Genomic DNA, 10,540 nt, shown 5'->3' on the forward strand with positions numbered 1-10,540 from the left:
GCCTAGATTGCTCTTCTGGCTAATTTCTTTTTTGCCAGTATTTCTTTTGTATGCCACATCTCCTTAACTGTTTCCTTATTAATATATTAAAAGAAAGCATGGGTGTTGTTCATAGATTCTTCATTGAAAACACAGCTGCTCTCATTGATTAATGAGACTTCTATATTTCAGGTAGATGCATATATATGCTAGCTATTAAATCTTCATAGATTGTGACTACTACAGATGTTTACATTTTCCGTATGAATTAACCAGAGTTACTGATGGTTTTGAAAGAGAAGGTCTAGAGTTCAATGTTCCAAGGTCCATGTTAACTTTCCTTCCTTCAGAAGAAAGGTCTTTGGGTTGACCCGGTGTTGTGACAGTTGTTTGCTTAACTGTCCAAAGGCCATTTCCTCTGGGTATGTTTGGCTTTCCAGATGTGTGGTGGGCCCAGAGGTTATGCTACTGTGACCTCTGAAAGCACAAAGCACCACTCAGATCACTTTACACTCATTGTGCTTCTGAAGTCAGAAAATCGGGCTATCTTAATGTGAACCTGGGTAACTAAAATGCCAGGTCAGCAGTCGTTGGAGCAATAAATGTCTGCTTCATTATAGTGTGAACTCTCTCTCTAATGAATTCTTTTCTCAGAGGGTTTTATGGGAAGCACGTGACAAGCAGTATATTCTGTTGAGGAGCTAGGAAATTTCAAAGGGCTCGGCATCTGTGGCACAGCACACAGGTGGCTGATTTATCATTTCCTATTTGGCTAAGCCAGAGCTGAGGTTTCTGGATGGTTGCTTCATTAGAAGCTAAGGTTTTCCTTCTTGACCACTCTCAGTGTCCTGAGAATGCAAATGTCCAAGGCTCAGGAACATCTTTGTGTCTTGCTGAGTTACATTGGTTTTCTCTCCATCTATGTTTAACAAATAGGCTTCAGTGTGTATCCAATTTTGAAACCATAATCAATTTTCTCTCTGGTATGCTAGTATCAAGTGATGTTAATGAAAGCCATATGCTTTCTCATGCAAGATTCCGCTCTCTCTCTCTCTCTCTCTCTTTCTTTCTTTCTTTCTTTCTTTCTTTCTTTCTTTTGTTTGTGTGTGTGTGTGTGCATGCACACTGTGGGCAGGAGGTGTGCACATGCACACATATGTAGCTTTTCTGATGCTGTGCACATTGTGTAGGGGAGAGGACAAGTAGCTAGAGGTGGTCTTCTTTTGCCATGTGTGCTCTGCCGGCTGCTCTGAGGTTGTCAGTCCAGCAGCAAATGCCTGTATCCACTGAAACCTCTCCCAGGCTCCGCTTTATTTTTCAAGGTAGAGTCTCTCCCTGAGCCTGGACCTCACCATTTTGACTAGACTGACTGGCCAGAGAGCCTCAGCTATCCTCCTGCCTCCATTTCCCTGCACTAGGATTACAGCAGAAGATGCTACAAGCACCTTATTTTGGAGCTGGAGATCCACATGCAGGTCCCTGTGCTTCACAGCCTGCAGGCCACCTTCTAAGCATCACTCATGTCCAAGGCTTTTGTTTGTTTGTTTTATGTCAATGAGATGAGGGATTTAGGAGTTTTCCTGGCATCTCCATGAAGCAATATTCACTGGAAGGCTGGGCAGCTCTTGTGTATAGGTCGATTTAGAAAGTATTATGAGGTATAGAGCTCCTGACTCACAAAAATAGGTCATTCTCTAAAACCCTTAAAAATCATGCTTAGAGGTAGGAGGAGTTTGTTTGCAAATGCTGGCAATTTTTATGACATTCTCTCTCTTTCAGTGTTTTGTTTTTGTTGTTGTTGTTGTTTTCCTGTCAGCAATTCCATTGGAACATAGAATGATCTAAGTGTTCTCTCAATATGTCATGATGCTTATTTTTAAAGGGGATGCTGATGGATCAAGAATTTTCTCTTATCAATTCAGATCACCTATGTTGGTTGAATATCAATGACCTTTATGCTTTATGGGCCATTTAAAAAACCTCAACAGAAAAACATTTGATAGCCAAACCTTATAAACAAAAGGCAGCAAGCTGAGGGGTTCTGGAGATATTTCTTATGTCAAAGAGCCAAGCAAATCAAGAACATGTTTTTGAATATGGCCTAGATTTCCTTCCTTTCTTTTCTCTTTCACTTCTTCTCCCCTGCCTCCTTCCCTGAAAAAAGCAGCAAATGACCAGTACTGGACTAACAGGGAATGAGAGGCCAAGCAACCTCGAGCTAGGATGCCCAGACGCCAGCCAGTCTAGTACTGACTGCTCCAGCACAACTCCTTTGGCAAACTACATTGTCTGGTTACTTAATGTAAAAAGCCACAGTTTGTTACAGTCTCAGAAAACAGTTTAAGATAGTCTAGATGTCCCAATTTTCCCTTACGAAAATCAACATAGCCCTGGTCTTTACTTTGAGAAAAGCAAAACAAAACACTTACATGGTATCTAAAACCACCCCTTGACTCTGTGAAAAAGATACTAGGAATTTGAAAGTTGCCGTGGTTCTGCAATGTGAATTATGAATGCTTAGTATGTTGTGGTTTCACATAGTGTGAGATGCGATTACAAGGTAGTGAAATGGGTTTGTTTATGCACCATGAGAAATCAGGTTCATTGCTTTGGATTTAGTTTGTAGTTTGACATGCATGTTTCTGAAAATGGGAGCAAGGTACCCATTCAGTGACACAACTATGGTCTGTATTTAGGTGTCTTATATAAAAGAGGAGGCACTAATAGTAATTATTTTTGTGCCAGTTATATTTGGGACAGTCAAATGAGAAATGAATTCCAATAGACTTTTGATCTCTTAAACTACATAGATTTTCAAAAAACAAAAAACAAAAAACAAAAAACCCATTATGTTGACTTAAGATTTATTCTCGAGGACCACAGGCCTCATCCGGCTGGATCAGCGCCGGGGTAGCGGGAGCGCAGGGTTGCCTGACACCCGCCAGCTACCCACGACCCCCGCCGCAGGATTTTGGGACTGCTGGTGAGTGGAACACAGCTTCTGCTCCAATCCAATTGCGCAGGACCTGAGACTGCATTAGTTAGGGAATCAGAAACCGGCCTGAGTAGGGCCACAGGCCTCACCCGGCCGGATCAGCGCCAGGGTAGCGGGAGCGCAGGGTTGCCTGACACCCGCCAGCTACCCACGACCCCCGCCGCAGGATTTTGGGACTGCTGGTGAGTGGAACACAGCTTCTGCTCCAATCCAATTGCGCAGGACCTGAGACTGCATTAGTTAGGGAAGCAGAAACCGGCCTGAGTAGGGCCACAGGCCTCACCCAGCTGGATCAGCGCCAGGGTAGCGGGAGCACAGGGTTGCCTGACACCCGCCAGCTACCCACGACCCCCGCCGCAGGATTTTGGGACTGCTGGTGAGTGGAACACAGCTTCTGCTCCAATCCAATTGCGCGGGACCTGAGACTGCATTAGTTAGGGAAGCAGAAACCGGCCTGAGTAGGACCACAGGCCTCATCCGGCCGGATCAGCGCAGGGGTAGCGGGAGCGCAGGGTTGCCTGACACCCGCCAGCTACCCACGACCCCCGCCGCAGGATTTTGGGACTGCTGGTGAGTGGAACACAGCTTCTGCTCCAATCCAATTGCGCAGGACCTGAGACTGCATTAGTTAGGGAAGCAGAAACCGGCCTGAGTAGGGCCACAGGCCTCACCCGGCCGGATCAGCGCCAGGGTAGCAGGAGCGCAGGGTTGCCTGACACCCGCCAGCTACCCACGACCCCCGCCGCAGGATTTTGGGACTGCTGGTGAGTGGAACACAGCTTCTGCTCCAATCCAATTGCGCAGGACCTGAGACTGCATTAGTTAGGGAAGCAGAAACCGGCCTGAGTAGGGCCACAGGCCTCACCCAGCTGGATCAGCGCCAGGGTAGCGGGAGCACAGGGTTGCCTGACACCCGCCAGCTACCCACGACCCCCGCCGCAGGATTTTGGGACTGCTGGTGAGTGGAACACAGCTTCTGCTCCAATCCAATTGCGCGGGACCTGAGACTGCATTAGTTAGGGAAGCAGAAACCGGCCTGAGTAGGGCCACAGGCCTCACCCGGCCGGATCAGCGCCAGGGTAGCGGGAGCGCAGGGTTGCCTGACACCCGCCAGCTACCCACGACCCCCGCCGCAGGATTTTGGGACTGCTGGTGAGTGGAACACAGCTTCTGCTCCAGTCCAATCACGCGGGACCTGAGACTGCTCTGGTTGGGGAGAGAGAAATCCGGCCTACATAGGGCCACAACCCTCTTCCGGTCAGAAAAGCACCTGGGCAGCTGGGGCGCAGGGTCTGCTGACACTCGCCAGCTACCCACAACACCCGCCACAGGATCTTAAGACTTCTGGTGAGTGGAGCACAGCTTCTGCTCCAATCCAATTGCGTGGGACCTGAGACTGCATTAGTTAGGGAAGCAGAAACCGGCCTGAGTAGGACCACAGGCCTCATCCGGCTGGATCAGCGCCGGGGTAGCGGGAGCGCAGGGTTGCCTGACACCCGCCAGCTACCCACGACCCCCGCCGCAGGATTTTGGGACTGCTGGTGAGTGGAACACAGCTTCTGCTCCAATCCAATTGCGCGGGACCTGAGACTGCATTAGTTAGGGAAGCAGAAAAACGGCCTGAGTAGGACCACAGGCCTCTTCCGTCTGGACCAGCACCGGGGTACCGACAGCTACCCACGACCCCCGCCACAGGATTTTGAGACTGCTGGTGAGTGGAACACAGCTTCTGCTCCAATCTTTAAATAGTGACAACGATAACAACTAACCCCAGAGATTACCAGATGGCGAAAGGTAAACGTAATAATCTTACTAACAGGAACCAAGACCACTCACCATCATCAGAACCCAGCACCCCCACTTCGCCCAGTCCAGGGCACCCCAACACACCGGAAAAGCTAGACACGATTTAAAAGCATACCTCCTGATGATGATAGAGGACTTCAAGAAGGACTTTAATAACACACTTAAAGAAATGCAGGAGAACACTGATAAAAAGGCAGAAGACAATAAAGAGGAAGCACAAAAATCCCTTAAAGAATTGCAGGAGAACACTGCTAAAGAGTTACAAATCCTTAAAGAAAAACATGATAACATAATCAAACAGGTAGAAGTCCTTACAGAAAAACAGGAAAACACATCCAAACAGATGATGGAAATGAACAAAACCATACTAGACCTAAAAAGGGAAGTAGACACAATAAAGAAAACCCAAAATGAGGCAACACTGGAGATAGAAACCCTAGGAAAGAAATCTGGAACCATAGATACGAGCATCAGCAACAGAATACAAGAGATGGAAGAGAGAATCTCAGGTGCAGAAGATTCCATAGAGAACATCGGCACAACAATCAAGGAAAATGTAAAATGCAAAAAGATCCTAACTCAAAACATCCAAGAAATACAGGACATAATGAGAAGACCAAACCTACGGATAATAGGAGTGGATGAGAATGAAGATTTTCAACTCAAAGGACCAGCAAACATCTTCAACAAAATTTTGGAAGAAAACTTCCCAAATCTAAAGAAAGAGATGCCCATGAACATACAAGAAGCCTACAGAACTCCAAATAGACTGGACCAGAAAAGAAATACCTCCCGACACATAATAATCAGAGCAACAAATGCTCTAAATAAAGATAGAATACTAAAAGCAGTAAGAGAAAAAGGCCAAGTAACATATAAAGGCAAGCCTATCAGAATTACACCAGACTTTTCACCAGAGACTATGAAAGCCAGAAGATCCTGGACGGATGTTATACAGACACTAAAAGAACACAAATTCCAGCCCAGGCTACTATACCCAGCCAAACTCTCAATTAACATAGATGGAGAAACCAAAGTATTCCACGACAAAACCAAATTCACACATTATCTCTCCACGAATCCAGCCCTTCAAAGGATAATAACAGAAAAAAACCAATACAAGGACAGGAACCACGCCCTAGAAACAACAAGAAGGTAATCCCTCAACAAACCTAAAAGAAGACAGCCACAAGAACAAAATGCCAACTTTAACATCAAAAATAACAGGAAACAACAATTACTTTTCCTTAATATCTCTTAATATCAATGGACTCAACTCCCCGATAAAAAGACATAGACTAACAAACTGGCTACACAAACAAGACCCAACATTTTGCTGCTTACAGGAAACTCATCTCAGAGAAAAGGATAGACACTACCTCAGAATGAAAGGCTGGAAAACAATTTTCCAAGCAAATGGCATGAAGAAACAAGCTGGAGTAGCCATTCTAATATCTGATAAGATTGACTTCCAACCCAAAGTCATTAAAAAAGACAGGGAGGGACACTTCATACTCATCAAAGGTAAAATCCTCCAAGAGGAACTATCAATCCTGAATATCTATGCTCCAAATACAAAGGCAGCCACATTCATTAAAGAAACTTTAGTAAAGCTCAAAGCACACATTGCACCTCATACAATAATAGTGGGAGACTTCAACACACCACTTTCACCAATGGACAGATCATGGAAACAGAAACTAAACAGGGACACAGTGAAACTAACAGAAATTATGAATCAAATGGATCTGGCAGATATCTACAGAACATTCTATCCTAAAACAAAAGGATATACCTTCTTCTCAGCACCTCATGGTACCTTCTCCAAAATTGACCACATAATTGGTCACAAAACAGGCCTCAACAGATATAAAAATATTGAAATTGTCCCATGCATCCTATCAGATCACCATGGACTAAGGCTGATCTTCAATAACAAAATAAATAATAGAAAGCCAACCTTCACGTGGAAACTGAACAACACTCTTCTCAATGATACCTTGGTCAAGGAAGGAATAAAGAAAGAAATTAAGGACTTTTTAGAGTTCAATGAAAATGAAGCCACAACATACCCAAACTTATGGGACGCAATGAAAGCATTTTTAAGAGGAAAACTCATAGCTCTGAGTGCCTCCAAAAGGAAACTAGAGAGAGCACACATTAGCAGCTTGACAACACACCTAAAAGCACTAGAACAAAAGGAAGCAAATTCACCCAAGAGGAGTAGACGGCAGGAAATAATCAAACTCAGGGGTGAAATCAACCAAGTGGAAACAAGAAAAACTATTCAAAGAATCAACCAATCAAGGAGCTGGTTCTTTGAGAAAATCAACAAGATAGATAAACCCTTAGCCAGACTCACTAGAGGGCACAGGGAAAGCATCCTAATTAACAAAATCAGAAATGAAAAAGGAGACATAACAACAGATCCTGAAGACATCCAAAACACCATCAGATCCTTCTACCAAAGGCTATACTCAACAAAACTGGAGAACCTGGATGAAATGGACAAGTTCCTAGACAGATACCAGGTACCAAAGCTGAATCAAGATCAGGTTAATGATCTAAACAGCCCTATATCCCCCAAAGAAATAGAAGCAGTCATTAATAGTCTCCCAACTAAAAAAAGCCCAGGACCAGATGGGTTTAGTGCAGAGTTCTATCAGACCTTCAAAGAAGATCTAATCCCAGTTCTTCACAAACTATTCCACAAAATAGAAACAGAAGGTACTCTACCCAACTCATTCTATGAAGCCACAATTACTCTGATACCTAAACCACAAAAAGACCCAACAAAGATAGAAAACTTCAGACCAATATCCCTTATGAATATTGATGCAAAAATCCTCAATAAAGTTCTTGCTAACCGAATCCAAGAACACATCAAAACAATCATCCATCCTGACCAAGTAGGTTTCATCCCAGGGATGCAGGGATGGTTCAATATACGGAAATCCATCAACGTAATCCAGTATATAAACAAACTCAAAGACAAAAACCACATGGTCATCTCCTTAGATGCGGAAAAAGCATTTGACAAGATCCAACACCCATTCATGATAAAAGTCTTGGAAAGATCAGGAATTCAAGGCCCATACCTAAACATGATAAAAGCAATCTACAGCAAACCAGTAGCCAACATCAAAGTAAATGGTCAGAAGCTTGAAGCAATCCCTCTAAAATCAGGGACTAGACAAGGCTGTCCACTTTCTCCATACCTATTCAACATTGTACTTGAAGTCCTAGCCAGAGCAATTCGACAACAAAAGGAGATCAAAGGGATACAAATTGGAAAAGATGAAGTCAAAATATCACTTTTTGCAGATGATATGATAGTATATATAAGTGACCCTAAAAATTCCACCAGAGAACTCCTAAGCCTGATAAACAGCTTCGGTGAAGTAGCTGGATATAAAATTAACTCAAACAAATCAATGGCCTTTCTCTACACAAAGAATAAACAGGCTGAGAAAGAAATTAGGGAAACAACACCCTTCTCAATAGTCACAAATAATATAAAATATCTTGGCGTGACTCTAACTAAGGAAGTGAAAGATCTGTATAATAAAAACTTCAAGTCTCTGAAGAAAGAAATTATAGAAGATCTCAGAAGATGGAAAGATCTCCCATGCTCATGGATTGGCAGGATCAACATTGTAAAAATGGCTATCTTGCCAAAAGCAATCTACAGATTCAATGCAATCCCCATCAAAATTCCAAATCAATTCTTCAACGAATTAGAAAGTGTAATCTGCAAATTCATCTGGAATAACAAAAAACCTAGGATAGCAAAAACTCTCCTCAAGGATAAAAGAACCTCTGGTGGAATCACCATGCCGGACCTAAAGCTCTACTACAGAGCAATTGTGATAAAAACTGCATGGTACTGGTATAGTGACAGACAAATAGACCAATGGAATAGAATTGAAGACCCAGAAATGAATCCACACACCTATGGTCACTTGATCTTCGACAAGGGAGCTAAAAACATCCAGTGGAAGAAAGACAGCATTTTCAACAAATGGTGCTGGCACAACTGGTTGTTAACATGTAGAAGAATGCGAATCGATCCATTCCTATCTCCTTGTACTAAGGTCAAGTCTAAGTGGATCAAGGAACTTCACATAAAACCAGAGACACTGAAACTTATAGAGGAGAAAGTGGGGAAAAGCCTTGAAGATATGGGCACAGGGGAAAAATTCCTGAATAGAACAGTAATGGCTTGTGCTGTAAGATCGAGAATTGACAAGTGGGACCTCATGAAACTACAAAGCTTCTGCAAGGCTAAAGACACCATCAATAAGACAAAAAAACCACCAACAGATTGGGAAAGGATCTTCACCTATCCTAAATCAGATAAGGGACTAATATCCAATATATATAAAGAACTCAAGAAGGTGGACTCCAGAAAGTCAAATAACCCCATTAAAAAATGGGGCTCAGAACTGAACAAAGAATTCTCACCTGAGGAATACCGAATGGCAGAGAAGCACCTGAAAAAATGTTCAACATCCTTAATCATCAGGGAAATGCAAATCAAAACAACCCTGAGATTCCACCTCACACCAGTCAGAATGGCTAAGATCAAAAATTCAGGTGACAGCAGATGCTGGCGAGGATGTGGAGAAAGTGGAACACTCCTCCATTGTTGGTGGGATTGCAAGCTTGTACAACCACTCTGGAAATCAGTCTGGCGGTTCCTCAGAAAATTGGACATAGTACTACCGGAGGATCCAGCAATACCTCTCCTGGGCATATATCCAGAAGATGTCCCAACCGGTAAAAAGGACACATGCTCCACTATGTTCATAGCAGCCCTATTTATAATAGCCAGAAGCTGGAAAGAACCCAGATGTCCCTCAACAGAGGAATGGATACAGAAATTATGGTACATTTACACAATGGAGTACTACTCAGCTATTAAAAAGAATGAATTTATGAAATTCCTAGCCAAATGGATGGACCTGGAGGGCATCATCTTGAGTGAAGTAACACAATCACAAAAGATCTCACACAATATGTATTCATTGATAAGTGGATATTAGCCCAAAACTTAGGATACCCAAGATATAAGATACAATTTGATAAACGCATGAAACTCAAGAAGAATGAAGACCAAAGTGTGGACATTGTGCACCTTCTTAGAATTGGGAACAAAACACCCAGGGAAGGAGTTACAGAGACAAAGTTCGTAGCTGTGATGAAAGGATGGACCATTTAGAGACTGCTGTATCCAGGGATCCGTCCCATAATCAGCTTCTAAACGCTGGCACCATTGCATACACTAGTAAGATCTTGCTGAAAGGACCCAAATATAGCTGTCTCTTGTGAGACGATGCCGGGGCCTAGCAAACACAGGAGTGGATGTTCACAGTCAGCTATTGGATGTATCACAGGGCTCCCAATGGAGAAGCTAGAGAAAGTACCCAAGGAGCTAAAGGGATCTGCAACCCTATTGTTGGAACAACATGATGTACTAACCAGAACCCTGGAGCTCTTGTCTCTAGCTGCATATGTATCGAAAGATGGCCTAGTCGGCCATCACTGGAAAGAGAGGCCCATTGGACTTGCAAACTTTATATGCCCCAATATAGGGGAATGCCAGGGCCAAAAGAATGGGAATGGGTGGGTAGGGAAGCGGGGGGCGCTATGGGGGACTTTTGGGATAGTATTGGAAATGTAATTGAGGAAAATATGTAATAAAAATATTATAAAAAAAAAAAAAAAAAAAGATTTATTCTTGCTCTCCAATACTTTTTG

The sequence above is a fragment of the Mus caroli genome, unplaced genomic scaffold, assembly GCF_978045245.1.
Source record: "Mus caroli unplaced genomic scaffold, Mus_caroli_1 scaffold_12, whole genome shotgun sequence".
Classification (NCBI taxonomy): Eukaryota; Metazoa; Chordata; class Mammalia; order Rodentia; family Muridae; genus Mus; species Mus caroli.